At 42.2% G+C, this 22,330-nt stretch overlaps 1 long non-coding RNA gene across 3 annotated transcripts in view; it reads left to right on the forward strand.

Annotated features, from left to right (window-relative positions):
- Positions 1-22,330, forward strand: part of LOC113957561 — a 94,695-nt gene that overhangs the window by 58,998 nt on the left and 13,367 nt on the right. For all 3 annotated transcript variants that reach the window (XR_003531210.1, XR_003531213.1, XR_003531211.1), the window contains one exon: positions 656-758. This is a non-coding gene — a long non-coding RNA (uncharacterized LOC113957561). The remainder of the gene's footprint in view (positions 1-655; positions 759-22,330) is intronic.

The following is a 22,330-nucleotide window of genomic DNA, read 5'->3' on the forward strand; positions in this document are numbered from 1 at the left end:
CTTTTCCTTTTCCTTTTCCTTTTCCTTTTCCTTTTCCTTTTCCTTTTTCCTTTTTCCTTTTTCTCTTTCTCTTTCTCTTTCTCTTTCTCTTTCTCTTTCTCTTTCTCTTTCTCTTTCTCTTTCTCTTTCTCTTTCTCTTTCTCTCTCTTTCTCTTTCTCTTTCTTTTTCCTTTTTCTTTTTCTTTTTTTTTCTCTTTTTTTTTTTTTTTTTTTTTTTTAATGTGTGTGTTTCTAAGCTTGTGGTATACATTTTATACCACAAAGTATGTAAACTTTGTCAACAGAACTTTCCAGGAAACTTGTGGTATACAAAAAAAGCTCCTGAAATATTCATCATATGCTACCTGAAATACCTTGTGAATAATGGGCAGCCTCTGTCCCAGCAGGGATTCTTCAGAATGACTTAATCAAGTAGCAACTGGTAACATTATGTGATGTTACTTCTGGGAATAGTTGCAAGCAGCAGAAGTGTTGATTAGTTGGCCCTTTGCCTTTCTAGTGCTGAATTACTGAAATCACAGTGAAACTGTCGTAGAACTACACAGAATTCTCATTTGTATTCTTCGACATTAATATTTTTTTTGACTGAAGAAAATGCAAGTCAAACTTTTCCCATGTTCTTACTGAGATTTCTGTTTGATTTGGATCTCTGTAGGTCCTCTGTGCAGGAATATTTTGCTGATTTGCAAAAGGCTGAAAAATATGTAATCAGAATAAGGAACTATCCATAGTACCTGCATGCACATGGGTGCAGACAGGTAAGATGTTTCTTAAAATGAAATGTATGCTGCTAGAAAAGACAACACAAATCTAGGACGAATTTTAGAATCTTAAAAAAAGCCATGGATATGTATTCTGGGTCTTCACTCAGTAAATAAATTAGAAATACAAGGAATGAAATGTTGCCACTTTTTTTTTTTCCCTCTTTAAGAAATAATAATAATTTGAAATTTTAAGGCAAATTCCTGTCCTTTCACTTTTAAAATGGCCTTTTAGTATTGATTTCTGTTTCATTTTTCTTTATAGACTTTAACCAACCCAGGAATAGCAGGTGTGAGGGATCTTGCCCTATTTCCTAGGAGGGAAATAATTTTGACTGGGTTTTTTGTTTAGTTGGTTTGGTTTTATACTTTGACAGTTAATAATATTCTAAAATTATATTTCTTACTGTATTGTTGAGGGAAAACTGAAATGTCTGATTCCACATTCTGCTAAGTCAAATGTGTTTGTTTAATATATGTGTAGCATAATTTAATATATATGTACATACATATGTACATACATATCTGTTATGTGCTATACAGTTGTCTAAAACAATTGAGATTTTTCTTTTGATCCTGTAAAATTCATCAGAGGCCTTGATTCAGAATACTTCTGCTTATTATAGGAAAGATGTTTGGGGATAATAATCTGTAACATTTTAATTTGGTGGTAAAAATAAAATGACGGAATATATATTTCCTTGGACCCAAGCCTTTGGTTTTGCACTTGAAATGTTAAAGAAACTGTGAAATTGTTAATTTGCATCCCCAGAAAATACAGAACACCTGTTTTTTTGGTGAAAGGTCTGTAGTCCTTTGCTGAAATTGAGAAAATAATTTCCCAAGACATATAGTACAGGACTGATCACAGCTAGGAGGCCTAGGTCAGCTTTAATTTGAAAGTGGAGTTAATACCAGTCTTGAACAGCAGATGAACAGGATTATGGGAAAGTTTTAAACACAGATTTCCCTTTGTGAGTGCAGATTTCAAGTTTAAAACTTGGTCTTATTCTGTCACTCAGTCACTTGGGAACATAAGCTGTGGGTTTTTGAGCGTGTCACACAGTAGGTATAAATCAAGCTGCAGATACTCTGAGTTGTACCTTTGTGGATACAAAATATTGCCAGAGAAACACTACTACAGAAGATAAACCAGAATAAGACTATTTTGCCTCTGAATACTGAACCTACAAACAGAAATGAGGAGTAAAGTGAATGATTAATGTGGGGGAAGTGATCTGGCCTTGGGGAGAGTTCAGTGTTCTTTCCTGACTTTTGTGAACGTGGGTTAAAGACAAGGCTGCCAAGGAAACAACCCCGCTTGTTCTGCTCTTTTCATAGCACAACCATCTGCTGGAGGCAGGGAGCTGGAGAGCTGCACTTCCCTGCCTTATGGAACGAGGAGGGGGCCAGGCTTTGGGACTCTGTTCTCGCTGCACTGCCTGTGGCAGCCCTGCTTTAACCCGGGCAGGAGAGTGGGATCCTGGGTTTAGGGACTGAGGGAGGGAAGGGCTCAGCCCCTCTGCCTCTCCCTTGCTTGGCTTGGTGACTGAAAAGCCCCCTTACAGCAGACTAATTTAGCACAGCTAATTACAATTGCCCTGGAGGTGCCTATGTAAGTCTCCACAAAACAAAGACAGAATACTCTCTGAAATGCTGAGAAAAGGTGGAACAAACTTCAACCCCGAGTTCCAGTAGAGTAGCAAAGTATGGCCACAGCTCAGTTTTGGTTGGGTTGCACGTATCCTGAAATAGTCCCTTATGCTCACAATGCCTCCTGTGTCACCACTGCCATATAAATAATACAATTTTTCATCCATACCTGGGGAAATAAGTGCTTTTCTTGTGCAGTGCCAACACTGTGTCCTGCTTTACCTCCTCATTTCACTCTGCCACACACAGACAGTAAATCCCTTGGAGGGAAGGGCAGCCTGGTATCCTGACCTGGAATTTGGTGGTGGGCTTTGTGTCTATGCAGGCAGCTGCTGTTTATTCCTACCATGCATATTGCAGTGTTCTCAATTTTCCTCCCACACAAAGTTGTATTCCTGTATTCAGTTGAAAGGGCACTTAAAAAGCAGTGTGTCACTTCCCCCGTGCTTGGAGTCAATGTAAAAAACCCTATATTTTCCAGACCTGCAGTACAGCATCAAATACATTTTTAATTTAGGTTAGTAAGTATTAAGGCCAAAAGGACACAGAAAATCTATTATGGTTTCTTTTATGACTTCATCTGTAAGTTATTGCTGTGTTGAGCCTGGCAGGACACTCGTATGTGAGTTTACAACTCTACCCGAGGGGAAAAAAATGAAATCATGTATTGAAGTTTTCTAATCATCTCTCTTGGTAGTTTGCTCCAGTTTGCTTGCCCTCACTCTTAAAATCTGTGCCTGAATCCACTGTGATTTTTGTTTGGATTCACTATACTCTTTGCTTCCTCTCACCCCATTAGAAAGGTTTCTTATTGCACATCATTTTATTCCTGGAAAGGAATAAAATGCCCACTGTTTCACTGGGCAGTGCAGCTCTGCAGAGCCATCTGTGAAAGTCCAGGGAACACTTTTGACACCTCAGTGGGATTCTCTTCCTGATCTAATTAGTCTGTCTTTAGTTTCTCCCTCCTGCTTTTCTGTTTTTAATTAGCAGGGATGCAGCTCAGTGTTGGCACGGCTCTGAGGTGGATTTGGGGTGCTGAGCTGGAATGGGGCCGGGTCAGTGGCACAGTGACCATCCCAACAGGCACCAAGTCCTTCCTTTGGATGGGTCAAATACACCCAAAGTGTTAAGGGTAAATGTAAGACTGTTTTTCCAGCACTCTGCCATAATGGATCTGTTCATTCTGGGCATTGAAAATGTGCTCAAAGGAGGTTTTAAACATCTGAGGTTTTACAAATCTTAAAGATCTGGGAAGCATGGCAGAAAGCGAGGAAGTGGAGCTGGGGAAGGGGCTGGAGCAGCAGGAGGGGCTGAGGGAGCTGGAGGGGCTCAGCCTGGAGAAGAGGAGGCTCAGGGGGGACCTTCTGGCTCTGCAACAACCTGGAAGAAGGTGGTGGTGAGGTGGGGGTCAGGCTCTACTCCCAGGGAACAAGGGACAGGAGGAGAAGAAACGACCTCAAGCTGTGCCAGGGGAGGGTCAGGTTGGATATCAGGAAACATTTCTTCATGGAAAGGGTTGTCCAGCCCCAGCACAGCTTCCCAGGGCAGGAGTGGAGCCCCTGTCCCTGGAGGGATTTAAAGACATGTAGATGTGGCACTTGGGGACATGGGTCAGTGGTGGCCTTGGTGGTGCGGAGTTAATCATTGGACTTCAAAACCTCGAAGGTGTTTTCCAAGCTAAATGATTCTGTGATTTTAAAGTGGACTGAAGTCAACAGGCTCCAATCTACTACCCTTGATATTCTGTAGCATTACTTCCCCAAAAATGTTGTATTGCTGAATCTGTGGAATTGGTGGCTTGGATGGGACAGGGGAGATCAACACTAAGTAATAGTCTTAATTTACAATTTTACCACCAAACTGCAAAAGTTTGGGCAGTAGATGAATATGTATTGGACAGTAGATGAAAGTATTACATACTTTCCTGCATGGCACGAGTGACTTTTTATGCTAGAAATACTTTAGAAAACAATTTTATCTCATTGAACCGCGATAACTTTGTTGCAGTGACTTCCTTACTTTTTCCATTTAGAATCTTTCTAAAGTTTTCTTAACATGTGGTGTTTTCTCAGAGTACAGGTTTTATTTTCCAAACCTTTTATCATCTTAGATGCTTTTCTCTGAAGTCTCTCTGATCTGTCCATCTCCTGAGCACGCTGCTCCCAAACACAGGCACTCCAGCTGAGATCTAATGGGACTGGGATAATCGTGCTTATTTTACATGCTTAGTGCAGTGACCTAAATAGCATTCACTTTTTATGTGACAGTGTTGTATTGTTAACTTGTATTTGGTGTATTATCCACCCTGACACCCAGCTCTGTCTCTGTGATGCTCCTGTACAGAATCTATTCACGGGAAAATCCTCACGGCCTCCTTCAGTTGGAACTCTCCTCTTCCAGCAAAGTCACTTGATCTCAGTGGGAGTTGCCAGATTAAGGCTGAACAAAGACCTCAGGATTTGGCTCCCTGCTGGTGCATTTGTTTGTTCCTTTCAGCCAAGACTATTTGTCATTTGTGTCTGTTGAATCACAGTACAAATTGATTTAATTATTCCGATCCCTCAAGGTCTTTGACATCCTGCATAATGTTCAGGTGAGGGGTAAAGGCTTGCAGTGCTCTTCTCTCTAGATCCTCTTACGTAATAACAAGCAATAATAGAGTGGCTGTATTTGTATTCTACATGCATGTTTGGATATGTTGAAGAGTCTATTAGTAGTCAAGCTGAGCTTCTTCACCGTTAAAACTGGCTGGAAAACCTGGCTTTTCCAGGGAGGTGGGGAAAAAGCATTCCAAAGAAAACAAGCAAAAAAATCCCTATGTCACACAAATGTACTTCTGGGGGGAAAAAAAGAGCTCAAACCTCCCTTTGTGTTCTTAAAGACTCTTTACTTTTGCATATTTAGAAACAAGGGTATTAAGTGAAAGAGGTAAGATTTGAAAAATAATTCCTTTTTGCTTCTATTTTTGAGTAAGATGACATACAGAATTGTGTTATATAAAAGCCATTTCCTCTCCATATTTACATGAAACCCACAAATATTTGAAGTAATGGTATTTCCTGCCATATATATGTGCATTGGTGAATCATGTATTGAGCTCATGATATTTAAATCAATTGCAAAATACTGGCATTGTACAAAATCAATGTCTTAAACACACTGCATTTTTCACTGATTTTACTTTTTTTGAGGTAGAATCAGTAGCTCTGTGTCTTTCCATCAAGCAGATCACCTGTTCAAACAGAATCCCAGACTGGTTTGGGTTGGAAGGGACCTTAAAACCCATCCAGTGCCACCCCCTGCCATGGGCAGGGACACCTCCCACTAGCCCAGGTTGCTCCAAGCCCCCTCCAACCTGGCCTTGGACACTTCCAGGGATCCAGGAGCAGCCACAGCTCCTCTGGGCAACCTGTGCCAGGGCCTCCCCACCCTCACAGGGAACAATTTCTTCCCCATATCCAATCTAACTCTGCCCTTTGGCCGTTTAAAACCCTTCCCTGTCACTATCTGGCCACAAAAAGAGGCTGTGGGAGCAATAACTGTGTGTGAAATAAAATATGGAACTGTACCTTCCCTAATGAAATGTCTATTGAAATAATCTTTGGACTGTTTAGGTGACAGAGTAGTCACCTGATGAGTGTTTATTACCTCCCTAAAAACAATTTCATTTCCTGTATGATATGAATCCCACAGCAGTGAGTTTGGGAGCCACAGTCTGTGTTTGCATGTTAAGGTATCCACCCCAAAACTTGGTGCAGAATTTCTGGCTGGAGGAAAGGGGGAATGACTAAGATGCCTTTGAGATGGGACTGATCTCAGCTGTGCTGTCAGTGAGAGCTGTGCAGTGACATCCTTGAAATGCAGCTTTGAAAAGTAACATTTTTATTTGTTCATTGAGTTCATTAGTGGAATACTGACCTGTTTGAAGAAGAGCTGTGAGAGTCTGGTGCTGGGACTGTTGTCCAAGTATCTCCTGCTGTAGCCATTCCTGCAGTGTAGTATCAGGACAGAGGAACATCAACAATTTTATTAACTTTTCTGCTGTGGATGCACATGAATATGAAAGAAAAATGCTGACAATTTGAAGCTTATTCTAGACTGTTCTTTTTTACTGCCCCTTTTTGTCCCTTCCTACAATACGTAATTAAAAGGGGAAAAAAAGGAGGAGGGGAAAGAAGGAAAAAAAAAAGAATGAAATCTTTCAAAGACTTTTGGCTCTAATTAGATTTCCATTAAGGTTTTATAAAATCTATTACACAGAGCCTCATAAGAAATGAGAGCACAATTCATGGAGATGATTAACAAAGTGGCTTAATGAACTTATCTTGAACCTCTCAGACCCACTGTGGAGTTCTCTCTACCCTGAAGTGTTAGAAGGAAACACATCCAGTGTGACAGTTCGAGCAGGATGAGAAGTAAAACTGAGCTCAGATGGTCCCAGCCTTGTTCAACCTTTTCCAGACTGCACATCAACAAGCCATCCTCAACTGTCACTGGTTTGACAGCTGGAGCAGTGAAAAGCCCCATAAAGCCAGAATAAGAGCCTAGGATTTGTGCCAGCTGAAGGCAGTTCCACCTTGGAAAGACTGTCTGGGGTTGTGGAATCGAGAAGGAGCTGAGACCTTATCTCTCATTTGCATTGAGAGGGAAGGGAAAGTTGCTGCTGGTCCTGCTTTGCTGTTTGTTTGCACTGCTGTAAATCCCAGGATTGTAATCCTGGAGTGATGTGCTCAAGGGCTGCCAGCAGACACCCCAACCAGGATTAGAATGGCCAAAACAGAAGGTACTTCCAAAAATAACAAAAATTATGTCTGACAGGAAATTAAGAAATAGCTTTAACTTTCACATCTGTGGGATGGTCAGATGACAATTTCTAAAACTTTAAACTCCTGTACGGTTTATGCAGTGGTATATATATAGGTATATATATATATATATAAATATATATATATATTCTCAAAGAATTTTACGAAAAAACTCCAATTCTTTGTGTTAAGCTATAGGTGGGAAAGGTCACCTCACCATCTTTTGTCCAAAATGGTGTGTTTTGTTTCTGACTCTTGTGGGATGTTTAGGTTTGAATATAACCACATGAGGTCTAAAAGCACAGGTGAAAGCAAAGTTTCATCTGGAATGTGGACCTGGCTCATTATTTAAAACATTCATCATAGTTACATTCTTCAAGGAATATTATAGAAATATAATCATTCCAGACAGGATGAACAGACCTTTATGTGCTTGTGGTGTAGGGAATGATTAGAGCACAGCTACACTTTGTTTAGCATTCCTCAGCTTGTGTGTCATTTAACCTCAAGGCTGCAGTTATGTTTTTACTTTTTGCCCTTTGTAAAACAGAATCTTGCCCTGTTCAGGAAAGTGATGCTGCAAGAGGAGTGGTCTCTGAACGGTGGAGGTTCCTGCAGCATCCTGCCAGAAAGCCTTTGCCTTCCATCCTCTCCCAAGGGATGCACAATCATATCCATGTGTGCCAGGCAGGTGGGATATCCCTGCAATGGGACTGGGTAGGAGACATTCTGTCCCTCTGGCTCAGAATCAAGCAGGGCTAAGCAGGGGTACAGCTTCAAATCCACTGGGACACATAACTCCTGATTGAAGTTCTGGCTTCAGAGCCTTGCCCCTGGTTCTTCCTTCTTCCTCATACTGGCACTCACACTGCTGTTGAGAATGGGATAAGAGCTCTTGTATATTAAGCTGGATCAGAAAGGCTCTGAGTTTATTTTCTACCAAGTCGTTCCCTAACCTGGATCTCTGTGTGGTTGTGCTGTTTGTGAGGGACACAGGAGTGTGTGGTGAGGAGAGCCTGAGCCCTGGCAGCTGTCTGGTAGAACTGCTACTGAAAGTTCAACTGCACTGAGTTATTTCCAGCCCAAGAATTAAAATTCAGCTATTTTCCCTTACTGGGAGACACTAAACACCATAACCCCTCTTCTTGGCTCTGTTGAACTCCTAATTCAGCTGCTGCATGGGATTGTCTGCTGAGTCCTTCTCCCCCCCATCTGTGTGAGAGCACGAGCAGCAGCTCCCTTGCCATTCCTGAACCGTCCCTCTGAGAGGGAATTTAGTGGGTGAAGCAGCTCCCTGTGTAATTGTGTCCCCACACATGTTTGCAGAATGGGAATCAAAGTTTATCCTCATTATTGTTGTCTCTTGCCAAGCTCAAAGCATCTCCTTTTCAGTCCTTTAAGTGGGTTTCAAATGCCTCTAATAAGCAGAAGTTCTGGAAACCAAAGTTTGGAAAAGAGGTATCTTGGATTTCATCTAAACTTCCATGGAGCCCCACACTCAGTGGTGAGAGGATTCTCTAACTAATGAGGAGGTTCCACTCCATAAACCAAGACACTCAATTGCTTTTTAGGAAACGTTATTGATGTTTCACTTCTAATACTTTCTGTTTGTGAGGGTGTTTGAGATCTACCATTTTAAGTTGCCTGAGCACTATGGAAGGTAGGGACACACTGGTGGTGAAGGCAGGGATACACTGGTGGTGAAGGTAGGGATACACTGTTATGGCTCTATTTTCAGACCTGTTTTCTGGAGGTGTCCAAGGAGTGACTGGCCGTGGCACTCAGTGCTCTGGTCTGAGTGACAAGGTGGGGATGGGACAAAGGCTGGACTCCATGATCTTGGAGATCTTGTCCAAATTCCAGAATCCCGTGAGGGCTGTGTCTCCTGCCCAGCAGCAGCTCCCTGGGGCTCTGCCCTTTCATTCCCACTCTTGGAGCTGGTGGACTGCACCAGTGTCTGTCACTTGTCAGTATGATCTGCCCCAGCTTCCTCTGGGCATTGTGCTTCAGAGTGCTCATCTCAAAATAAACCTGGTACTTGGAGCTGTGTGACCTGCTCCCTTTTGCCAGCATTTATCTGCAGAACACAGGGCCATTTAAATAATGTACAGCACCTTGTCTCTGAGCAGAGTTGTACGAGATAAGCTTGAATAAAGCTATTTTGCCAGCTCTAAATACATATTAGGAAAAGCCTTTTATCTTCCTAATATCAAGGTTAAAAAATTGCTTTACAGCTTTTCAGGTTTTTTAAAAGTTGGGTCTCAAAGGTTAAAAATTAGAAAAATCTCAGCTTACCCTTGTAACCTTGAGTTGCTTCTTTGTGCACACACGGTACAATAGCTATTTTACAATTATTTTAATTGCAGAATAGCAATCCCAGGTTCAAACTTTGCACTTCATAAAGGTTAAGGAATTGCACCTGAGGGCAACAACTGCCTCATGTCAGGACTTTCTTAAATGTGTCTCTGCTGGGAGCAAATCTGCCTCCCTGCTAAAACCATAATTTGTTAGTCAAACTGTGACTGTCCTCCTTGCGCCATCCCTGTTTGGTCTCACAGTAAAATTAAATGTATATCCAGAAATGTCCCTTAAGGTTGTGTTCATTTTACTTTTAATTCCATATTAAAGTTTTTGCAGTTCATTATTTATTTATTAAGGGGAAGGATGAGGCTTAATTACTGGAAAGGGGAACAATGCAGAGCTGCAATTGTGTGCTGTTCTTGAGGTTATTTCTCTACTGCAGGGCCCTGCAGCTCTCAAAATTATGGTACAAAAGTGAACTTGTTCCCATAAGGAATTGTGCATCTTATTTCTGATGATCAAGAAAAAGTTGGTAAAATTCCTGGCTATGTGTTCATTTGTCTTGAACAAACTGTCCTGAGCACTGGAGAAGTTGGTAATTTTGAATATAGGCTACAACTTGTGTATGCAAATACTATTAGTAACACTGGAGCAAAGAGACATGTTTTCACTGCCACTGACCCCAAAATCCTTCATGAATTCAGTAGGACAAGGATTTGGCCTGTATTTTCTCATCTGCAGACACAGATATACCGGGACTGGGCTGATAAAATTCAAATGTATATTTACTAATTTTAGTTTAGGACACGAAAATTATCACTTAATATTTGCAACTTTTTGACATTCCATACCTTGACACTGAACACTTGTGGACAATAATTCTGAACATCAGGGAGCAGATATTTCACTGGGGGAAAAAACCTAAAAATTGTGCCAGCAGAAAGAAACCTAAAAATTGTGACAGCGGATGCAGTCGGGTGTGGAAATGCACACACGATATAGTGCAGGCTTGTTTATTCAGGGGGTTGCTGGTTTTTTTGGTGCAGGTAAAATGACCTGGATGGTGTGCATTTGTGTTTTACTCAATCATAATATTTTACCTAGTCACCATTTTTAATTTTGTTGTCTATGTTGATCTCTAGACACTGAATTGTTCTTTAGCAACAACCAGATCTTTGGAAAAGTTCTCAGAGGAAATGCACATGAAATTCTGTTGCCTGTTTGGTGCTGTTCACTTAGAAGTACTTACTAATTAAAACCAAAGCAGGCTGGGACAACTCTGGTATTGACTGTCAGGATTTTTAAGCAGGGTAGTTGAATGATTCATCTTAGATCTATTTTGACACAACTCCATCTCATTGCTCTTACACAACAATATTAAAAAATTTTCTCATTTTTTGCCCAAATCTGTGAATGGTATTATTTTGAGGGATGTTAGTGTATTCAATCTCTATCTGCATGTTTGTTTCTTTCTTCATTCATAAATAGTAGTAAAATTCAAGTAAATGGAGTAAGGGTCTGCTACGTGAGTTTTGCTGGTGGAAATACTACCTGGCATTTTAACAGGGTTTATTGCACAGGATACACAGGAAAAGCTTTTCCTCTAATTCTATTCCTACTTTTGCTTTCCCCTGAGCAGCAGTTGTGGATGGATGAACCCGTGAGACACTGGGAACCATCCCATCCACACCCTGCAGCCTTGGCTCTGAGCAGCATTAGGTGAGGGCTCTGCAGAGGGACCTGGACAGGCTGGAGAGTTGGGCTGATTCCAACGGGATGAGGTTCAGCAAAGCCAAGGGCCAGGTCCTGTACTTTGGTCACAACTCCCCCCTGCAGCCCCACGGGCTGGGACAGGGTGGCTGGAGAGCAGCCAGGCAGGAAGGGACCTGGGAGTGTGGATCAACAGGAAGTGAACATGAGCCAGAGTGTGCCCAGGTGGCCAAGAGGGCCAATGGATCCTGGCCTGGATCAGGACCAGTGTGACCAACAGGTCCAGGGAAGTGATTCTTGGCCTGGACTCAGTGCTGGTGAGGCCACCCCTGGAGTGCTGTGTCCAATTCTGGGCCCTCAGCTCAGGAAGGACATGGAGGGGCTGGAGCAGGTCCAGAGAAGAGCAACGAGGCTGGGGAAGGGACTGGAGCACAATTCCCATGAGGAGAGGCTGAGGGAGCTGGGGGTGTTCAGCCTGGAGAAGAGGAGGCTCAGGGGAGACCTCCTGACTCTCTACAACTCCCTGACAGGAGGGGGGAGCAGGTGGGGGTCAGGCTCTGCTCCCAGGAAGCAGCAGTAGGACAAGAGGGCTGAGTCTGAAGTTGTGCCAGGGGAAGTTTAGGTTGGATATTAGGAAGGAATTCTTACAGAGAGGGTGATCAGGCATTGGAATGGGTGGCCCAGGGAGGTGGTGGAGTCACCGTCCTTGGAGGTGTTGAAGGACAGACTGGATGTGGCATCAGTGCCATGGGCTGGGAACCACGGCGGGGTTGGATTGAGGGCTGGACTTGATGATCTCAAAGGTCTTTTCCAACCCGGCTGATTCTCTGATTCTATGACACAGAGCTTAAAATCCTCTCAGTCCCATGGAGCCCTGGGAAACACAGCTTTCATTGTATCTGCTGCTGGCCCAAACCACAAGGAACATTTTATGGGTATTTTATTTTATGTTTTAAATCTGTTGTATTTGACTTTGCATCTTAATGGCATGAGTAATTTACATCTCTTCACTTTTATAAAAGAGAACTAAAGTTGCCTTTTTTTCTTTTAATAAAGATTGATTAATCCCTGAAATTTTAGCTTTGGTGTCGTGAGGTTCTTAACTTGTCAAGCAGTGAGCAAAGACATCCACTTGCCTATTCTCCCCTCCCTCATCGATATATTCTCAGCTTACAAACCCCACTGTGATTAATATATCTACAGTTTCCAAGGCTCTCTGTAGAGCCAGGACTGATTAACATACTTTTTTGGCAGTCCTTGTTGGCATGAATTCCATGACTTGAATGCTAAAAGAAGAGAGAGAGAGAGAGAGAGAGAAAGAAGGATCATCTGACTTGGGTTCACAAATGTAGATGCCAAAACTCTCATCAACTTCAGTGTTGCAACATCAGTCATTGGAGGTTATATCTGAGAAATGTCTTATATTTAGATACTTCCTTCCAACAGAGAATCATCCCCAGTGCCTTTTCTCTGAAATTCCATTCCAGACTGTCCCATTCTCCACAACAGACCCAAAAGAAGGACAATGAAAGAATGTTCCTCAAAAACAAATCTTCAGTGATGAGAAGATGATGGTAAAAAACCTTGTGATGTTTTGGACTCCTCAGATTCCTCTTCTTGTTTTCTATTTTGTTGGGTAACAATTAGCAAGGGTGTTTCATGCATTCTATACAAATGGCAAATACTGACATTACATGAACAACTTATTGACTGGATTCCTTTGTACATACAATATCCATCAGTATACTGTTGTTTGCTGTAGTTAATTTTCACACATTATACAAGCTGATCAAAGCCCCTTCTTTATACATTTTATGTATTGACAGAGAAAATGTTCTTTTTCGTATGCATTATATTTCATATTTAAACATTTTATTCTTATTTTAAGAAGAAATTTGGTGGGTGAGTGGGTGGGATTGTTTCGTAATCATGATATGAAGCCCTAAATCTATCTTTACATGAATGCCTTTGATTTCAGGAATGTAGATTCTGAAGTGGAGGTTACTGAACTTACTTATATGGCCTGATCTATGTTCCCCCACCTAGAAAACTTGTATTTGTTACCCAAACCAAGAACACCTGCTCACCTCAGTTGTGAGAAGGAAGACAGAAGCAAAACAGAAGAGAAAATCACCTCAGCTCCTTAATTTATTATTAACTAATTATTTTACATACAAATTTTGAAATGGCATTTTCTTTGGGACCCTACTATCAAAAATTGGTAATTTTTTTCTGAAAGCAACTCAAATTACTGAGTTTCAAACTTGCAAACTAAAAGCATATTTTGTAGTGATTTATATGCTGCACCCTCTGTAGTGGTTTGAATCTTGTTTTCCCCCCAGAGGTTAAGAAAAGTGGTAACCCCCAAGGGGTGGAAACCCCTGGAAGTTTTGAAGTTCTTGTCCAATGGGCGCTCCTGCAAAATGTAAACATTCCACAGGCAAATGGAAGAGATGAGTTGTAGTTTGGGTAGTAGAAGAAGTGGCCATGTTGTAGGAGCCACAGAGAGGCCAGGAGCCCTCTGGGGGGGCCTCTGCCCCCCCCCCCCCCCCCCCCCCCCCAGTTGGGGGTTACAGAGACTTGGAACAGTGTTAAGCTGGACTATGTGTCTGTAGCTGTGAGCTGGGGGATGTTTTTCCACCGTGAGCAGAGACAGAGAAGAAGCGGCGGCAGCGTCCAGAGGTTGTGGCTAAGAGCCAAGAGATAACTGAAGGAACAGTAAACAGCATGCAACTAAAGAAGACTCAGAGTTGCTCGAGCCATGATAGAGAGCCGGCAGCAGAGAGACAGTTTTTGGGGTAAGAACTGTACCAGACCCCAAAAACTCCTTTGAGACCCCTCTTGGAAAGGAGGGACATGGACTCCTATTAAGGAGAAGAGTTTTAGACATGCAGCACCGGAGAGAGAGAGGAGCTGAGAAGCTCAAAAGTGTCCTGAAGCTGGACTGGGACGGAGAGGAATGCAGAGGGGGTGACCTTGGCTCCCCCCTCACACTGCTGCCAAGGTGGCAACCTGAAACAGGGCACAGAGACCCTGCAAGGAGCTTGAATCTCCTGAAGATACCAGACTGTCACAAAGCCCCCTGTGCTCATGATATGACCGTGGTGATAGCGACCTTTGTCTGGGGTGATGTAGCCCACAGAGGAAGATCCCTTTGCCTGCGTCAAGGGGCCGAGGGAGCTTGGATACCTCCCTCGTGAGTGCTGGTAGAAAGCCAGCCACAGCTGCTGCATGCATGAGATGAGGAGACCTGCTGCCTTAGAAGAGACTCCTGCTTTGGGACTGGAAGGGATCTGTCCTTCTTCCCTCCTGGACTTTTATTTGGAGGGGAGAAGAGATCTGATCCATTGTAAATACTATATGTCATGGTAGAGAGAGTTGTGATCGTGTGTATAATGTGTTATAATATTTATTTGTACAGTCATTGTAATATATTCCCTTTCCCCCATTCTGAGTCTGGTTGTGTTTTGTCTGGAAAAACCCATCTCACATTGGGTTGAGATGTGGGAGGGGGAATGGAGCTAGGGAATTGGATTTTGGGGCTATCTCAAACCATGACACCCTCACAGTAAATATACATCACTTTTCAAGGTAAAATGAATAATTTGTAGCTCTAAATAGAGACAAAGTTTAGTGTTTAAAGCATCTTCATGATTTTTTAAGCCTTTTTTTTCAGGGAAGTTTTTTCAAAACTTGAGGAAAGGATGAGGGGAGAACTTTAAGCAGCCTTTTTAATTAGGTTTCTGAGTTATCATCTTATTTCAACAAATACATGTTAGACAGTGATAGAGAGTGGACTGAGGAATGCAAGTGTCAAAAGTTGTCATATGTTCTGCTTTCCCCCCCCTGCCTGATTCTGGAATCCCTCAACCTCTGGTGATTTTTTTCAGCCTTTTTGAGGAATTTCAAATTCAGCATCAGCAGAAAATGGCACCTGAGCAGCTCGTGTGCTTCAGGTGGCTGTGAAATTAGATAATGTCTGAATAAAGAATGTCTTGTAATCTAATGAAAACAGTGCCCACAGGTTCCTTTATGTACAAATGGCAATAAGATCATTGGTTTAAAATAGGGATAGATTAAAATGTGGAACAGACTCTGCTTAAAGTTTATCACCTGATCATGGTTGGAGTGTGTGGGTGTGGGTGGGGGTCCCATTGTTGCATTAGTTAAGAGGCTGAAGTCATTGCCATAGTGTTGGATTCCAAAATTTGGATATGAAAAATAGAGAACTGCTAGGTTTAAACAAAAGCCTTGGGCTGACAGAAATTGGGTAAAAACCTCCATCTAGAGTCCAAACAAGGATCCATTGATGTCATGGGTTTGGAATGTCCTGCCCAAGCCCAGAGAAATCCCCAAAGGTTTGGGTGCATTCAGAGCTGTCAGGGAAAGGGTTTCACTGAGCTGTGTCTCTGCAGGGCTGGGCTGCCCTGCCCTGCTGGGTGGGACAAACCACAGGAGCAGCTCAGGGAGGATTGCTCGGGCTCAGGGTGAGCTCACACTTGTCACAGAATCAGAGAATCACAGAATCAACTGGGTTGGAAAAGACCTCTGAGATCATCAAGTCCAACCCTTGATCCAACCCCGCCATGGTTCCCAGCCCATGGCACTGATGCCACATCCAGTCTGTCCTTCAACACCTCCAGGGATGTCCACCACCTCCCTGGGCAGCCCATTCCAATGCCTGATCACCCTCTCTGTAAGAATTCCTTCCTAATATCCAACCTAAACTTCCCCTGGCACAACTTCAGACTCAGCCCTCTTGTCCTACTGCTGCTTCCTGGGAGCAGAGCCTGACCCCCACCTGCTCCCCCCTCCTGTCAGGGAGTTGTAGAGAGTCAGGAGGTCTCCCCTGAGCCTCCTCTTCTCCAGGCTGAACACCCCCAGCTCCCTCAGCCTCTCCTCACAGCACTTGTGCTCCAGTCCTGCTGCTCCATCCTGGAGAGGAGGTCTAGGCTATGCTGTAGGAGGGGTTTGTGCTCTGGCCCTTTTCCTTCCAGCCAAGTGTGTGGCAGCAGGAGCCTTAGAAATCCTACCTGTAGTGAGGTCCTGGTGGCTCCCGGGTCCTGGTGCGTTACAAGACCTTTGTCTTTGATTTAACTCTTCCAGGGAGTGCAATGTGATGTTTAGGGGTGGGGAAGGATACTTTCCTAAAGGTGTTTTTTTAAAGGTGACTTCCTAGGCTTAGTTCAGATGTGTGCAAACTGAAATCTGAGAGCCATGGATGTTGTATTTCAATACAGTAAAGGCAGAAGTGTTTGTTCTATGGATCTGAAAAACTCTTGGGTCAGCTTTGCCATTGAACTGCCCTTTCTGTGTGGAATCAAGCTCTTAGTTCAATACTCTCTTTTGGGGAACTGAAAATCAAGCTGGCTGTTTTGTTTAAAAATACAGAAATGAATAATTGTGTCAGGAGTTTTTTGAGATCCAGTTTCTAGTTTCCATTAATCTCAAACCCTCCCCACACCCTCCCCAGTTGTGTTCCTGACTGTCTCCTTGTAGAAGCGAACTACAATTTTAGAATAAAATATTTCTGAGAAAAATACATTTGGCTCCGTAGATAAACATCTATATTTTTATATATGCAGATACATTTATTGTGATGGTGATTTTTCTGTTCTGTGGGTGTTTTGTTCTGTTTTGTTATAAGGATTTCATTCTCTAGAAGGCTGGGAGGGAATTCAGAGTCTGAGATGCTGCTTTGCCATATCCCTCGACTGTGCCTGAACAGGCCCTGGTGTTCTCCTGGTGTTCTCTGTCTCTCTCCAGCATCTGTTCAGTGTCAGCTGGGTTTGACTTCCAGCCTTGCTGAAGCAGGAACCTGAGTTTGGAACCAGAGAGCAGCAGCTCAATACGCCAGGTTTTTCTTGAAATTATTTATTTGTATTTGGGATGCTTCTGACATAGAGACACTGTGACATATTTATGCTCGGTTTAAAAAAACCCTCCAAAACCCTGCAATGAAACAAAGCAGCTTTTAAACTTAAGCTAATCATTTGTGCAAGAAACTCAGGATTTGTTTATGTAGGATTTGCTCACTCTGTAGGTCTCTAATGACATTTGTGCAGTTGCTACATTCTGATCTCATACTTGGGACATGCAGACTTTCCCCATCAGTAAGGACATGATGAAGGTGCCTCCTTCCCAGTCCTGCTTGGTGTTTATTTTCATGAACATAGAGTTGGTGTTTGGCTACTAATTTCATGTGTTAGATTTCTGCTCCCAAGAAATTCCAGTGATATTAATCTGATAAATAACAAGATGTTGCTCATGATATGTCAAAAAATAAGAAGGAACAAATTGAAATGTGTGGACTTAGATCTCCTAAATCTGAGAATTTTCTAATGGTGGCTTAAACCTCAGAGATACAAATCCAATCAGCCCTGGGGTTGATTCCTAAGATGATGCTAATAATTGTGTCAGGTTAGTAAAAAAGAAAAGTCAACCACATTTTAATACTTCCTTCAGCTGTCTCTAGCTCTAAACCAGAAAACTAATTATAAGAATATTCTCATGCTTTAAATGTGACTATGGATGACTGACGGCAAACATGTAATTAAGTGATGCAGAAGTTGACATAAGACAGTTGGCACCAATTTTTTATACATTATTATATGAAGACATGTAGTGAAGCAATTAGTCCTTCATTAGTCCGAAGTTATTTCAAAAGCTTTGAAATACTTGTGTGGTTAATTTTTAATCATCAAGGAAATGTATCTTCTAATGGTGTTAACTTCAGGGACTTAAATTAAATGCAGTCCCAGGAGACTCATTTCAATCAGACAAACGGCCCCCACAGCAGTGGAAGCTTTGCAGGAGCTCCGGGGGCTCAGCAGGGAGGAGGCTCGGGAAGGTTCTCCTGATGTTTTCACTGGTTTGTGCCTGTGGAGGGCTGGCAGAGGTGCTGTGTTGGGGCACACAGGGACAGGAGCTGTCCACACCCATCCCCACTGCCTTTGCAGGGCCACCTGCACTGACACCTTGGCTTTGTAGCCTCCAGAGCCAAGAACTGCAAGCCAGGCTTGTGTTCCTGGGTGTTCCACCCCTACTCTGCCTTTCAGGGTTAAAAACAGTGCTGAAATGTAACCTGGGGGAGGATTGGCAGCTGCTGAGCCAGGGACAGGGCATTGTGCCCAGGATTCCTTTGGGATTTTTATCTTCAATTTGTTTTCCTGGTTTTGTGATGAACCTGTTATGAAGTTTAATGTCTCCTCATCTTGAAGATTTTTTTTTTAAGGAATTCCTGAAAAGATTATCTAGTTTGGCTCTCATTGGCAGTTTGTCAACTTCTTTCTTCTTCAGGACCTTTTAAAATCTTTCCTTCCCTGGACTGGAAACAATAAACAGAGTAGATGTGCATTGCAGTGTGTTGTGTGGAGGGTCCTTGTTTTGTGCAAAATCTTTATAAAAAACCCTTTATAACTTACATGTCTGTTGTGAAATGATGGATGGCATCTATAAAAGAGACAGACAGCAGGAAACTGGGTTAGCAAAGGTTGGACAGGGCTTGGAGCAACCTGGTCTAGTGGAAGGTGTCCCTGCCCATGGCAGGGGGTGGGACTGGATGAGCTTTAAGGTCCCTTCCAACCCAAACCAGTCTGGGATTCCATGAAATAAAACCATGCAGTAAAAAGAACCTGTTGTGTAAAAGCTGCAGAACTCAGGGAAAAACACTTTCCAAATGTAGATGTCCTATAAAACGTTTTGTTCATAAATTTTAACAGATTTCTGAGTAAGTAATGAAAACATGTTCTGGAATAAGACCAATCCTGCTGATCTGAACATGTCTGGAGTCTGCATGGAATGGGTTTTTTTGTGTATCGCAGAAATCTTTCTCAATGCACTACAAGCATTAAAGCTGTTTTAGGTCATCAGCTAACATAAATTGAAGTAGGGAAAAAATATAGAACACCTGGACCTTTGAAACAGATATCATACCCTTCTTTTTTTTATTTCAGTAGCAATAATTTGTAATCCAACTTTCATTATTATTTATCTAATGCTGCCAGGAGAAGAGTATTTTCTCACATCATGTTTCAAGATGTACCTTTTCCCACCAATTTTCCTCAAATGCATTTTTTGGTGTGCTGAAATGAACAGTGTCACCTTACATTCTTTCATCTGGTGGCAATTAGCCATTGGTGTCATAAGATCACTATACCCCAAAGATTTGATGATGCAGCATTCAGGTATTCAGAGGCAGGCTCTGAGGAGATGCTTTTGGTAGGAATGGGATTTCAACTCCTTTTGTTAGACAGAAATAAAACTTCTTTGTGGAAATGGCTGCACTCAACACCTGTGAACAGAACTAGATAATTATATTTCCTGATGCACTTGTACCTTTAGGACACACCTCACTTACACTTGGTGGTAGGGGAATGAGGAAAAAAAGGAATTATATTGGTCATGTTTGAAGCTGTACAAGATTTCCTTCCTATACGGAATTTTCTGCTCTGAAGCAGATGACATGTCCTGAGATGCACTGGCAGTAGAGGCTGAGGATGTTCATGGGGGATTGGAGACTCAAAGGAAGATAATCTTATTAGGCTTTTTAGTTTCTAAATGCTTTCCACACACTTTAAAAAAGTTTTGAAACAGATTTAGTAGCAGTTCTACTGTTATCAAGTGGTTAGCTTATTTGAGATTGAACAGCAAATAGTAGTACAGACAAGTAGAATTCATGTGAAAATGAGTTAGCCGGAAAACAGACCTTAGGCAGCACTATATATATTAAAAAAAATCCAAACAAACAAACAAAGAAACCCCCCAGACCCCCAGAAGAGCCAGAAGAGTGGCTGTGCTTATTTGTGCTTTGAAGTCCCCAGGAGTTCAGTGTACTCAGCCTTCAGAAGACCAAATCCTATTTGTGTGGGAGACCAAACTTTCAGTCTCCAGGCTTGTGGCTGTTCCAGGATAAGCTGCTGGCTGTGAATCACTGCTGGAGAAGCCCCCACAGGCCTCTGCCTCTGCAGGAGGGTTAAAGGAGAATTCTGGGAGGAAAATGATCTTTTAATTTTCCTTTTATTTTTTTCCCCTCCTCCTATTGTGCTGGGCATCTGCATCCTCCAACCAGAGGAGAGGGAAAATGCACCATAAAGCACTTAGAGTGGGTTGGTGAGTCCAGGAAAGCCTTTAACAGGGACGGCTTTTTTTTTTCAGAGAAAAGTAGTGAAGTTGTTTATTAGTTTCCAAAGGGAACTTACTTTGCTCTGAAAAAATTTGTGGTGCCAGTCAGTCCTGTGCCTGTCCTGTGCCATAACTCGGTGTGTTCAACACAGAGGGGAAGGATAAAGCAGAGAGCTCGAGGGGAACAGAGCACTGAGAGAGGGCAAGGAGCAAATCCTGGGCTGGTGGCAAGTCAGGTCTGCGTGGGCTCTGCTCTTGGTTGCTCAAGTCCAGCTCTGGAGGGTGAAAATGGGCTTCCAGCTGAACCCCAGGTATATGTGAGTGGAGAACAGGGCTGTGTGGGAGGCACAGGGCAGGAGGAAAAGCACAGCTGCATCAGGTGCCCAAACAGATCCAGTTGGTGACAGGTTTGTTTGCAGTGTGCAAATACCTAAAACTTGTGCTCACACTTGAGTAAGTCCATAGAGATGAGATAAATAATTCTGCAAAACTGATGGTCAGTGCCTACAATTTTTAATTTATCAAGCAGATGGAGAAAAGGAAGAATGTTGGATGTTTTCCTCTTGGATGACACACAAGGTTCCTGATGACACAGGCGTTATTTTCCCTCACGTTGATGCCAATGTTGAGTGTTGTATTTCATAAGATATTTTAAGCGGGACAGACTTGATGTTATGGAAATGGAAAAATGTCAGTCATGCTGGAATTAGACCAGGAGAGAAGAATGACGAGTGATATTAAGTGATATTCAGTACTTAACACCAAATACTGAAGGTTGTTCAATTTTCAGTGTTTTTACTCTGAATATTTAAAAACTTATTCTTTAAAATCAGAAATAAACCAGTGGCAGTTCTCTTTACTCTGCAGTCTTTATTCCTGTCCTAGGGAAGGTCATTGCATGGTGTTAAGGAGGAATGATTTAGAGTGTGTAAATTCAGTACTGTGAATTTTCTATTTTGATCCTCTACATTAAATTTCTGGGCTGTGTTTTGTGCTGGGAAGGATCCACTGAAGATTTGACATGTCATAAATACAGACCAGAGTTCAGCTTGGCCATGGTGATGAAAATCTGGAACAATGTCAAGTCTGAGAGGGTTGGGCAGGACTTTTTAAAGCTCTTGGGGTGGTGGAATCCACAGTCCTGTCCCACATCTTATTTAAGCAGAAACCTCAGTAATATTGTTGGATGCTGAATGGAGTCTCGAGTTTGACTTTTTTTTTAATTTTTTTTTATAGTTTGGAAAAAAATCTTAATTTTGGATTAGTTGGTTATTTTAAATGTGTGTAGGGTGTTTAATTCTATTCTATAAGGATAATTTTGGTACTAGCCGTGCTGGGCTCTATTAGTACTTGTAACAGTAATTTGGTGAATAATTTCTTTAACAAAAAAGTAGACATTCCTCTCTGTTGGAAAGTAGGTATTTTTCTTTTCTTTTTCAAATATAATTTGTAGCTGGACTTTCTGCTTTTCTCTTCAAGTGGGGAATTCTTCACTTGTGGTGACAAGAACACTTTTGCTTGAATGAAGAATTAATTGGAGACTTAGTTAATGGTCATTTATTGGAATGACCAATAGACTCCTGCAGAACTGAGTACAAAGCCCAAGTTATTGGACTGTAGTGCCCTCTGAGGGCATCCTGTGCTCATTTTGGCTAGGTATTTATAAAATTACCTGTGAATAAATTCAGTTCTTCACTGTGATGATTGAAACTCAAATTTATCAGAACTTTAAAAATTACAGAATTTTTTTCCTTGATGTTGAGGAACAGAAACTACTGAAATATCTGAGCAAGAGAAATGGAAGGAGAGCACAGAAAGCTCTCACAGAACTATTGGAACAGATTGAAGTGAGGTTGGTACCTAAGTCACCCTCCACCTTTGTGCCCTTTCAAAAGGGATCCTTTCTTCCACTGATTTTGGGTCACTAAATCTCTGTAGTTCTCTCGTTTGCCTTTTCTGAGAGGCTTCCATGAA

This window comes from Corapipo altera, unplaced genomic scaffold (genome assembly GCF_003945725.1).
Source record: "Corapipo altera isolate COAL_440 unplaced genomic scaffold, ASM394572v1 141, whole genome shotgun sequence".
In the NCBI taxonomy this organism is placed as follows: domain Eukaryota; kingdom Metazoa; phylum Chordata; class Aves; order Passeriformes; family Pipridae; genus Corapipo; species Corapipo altera.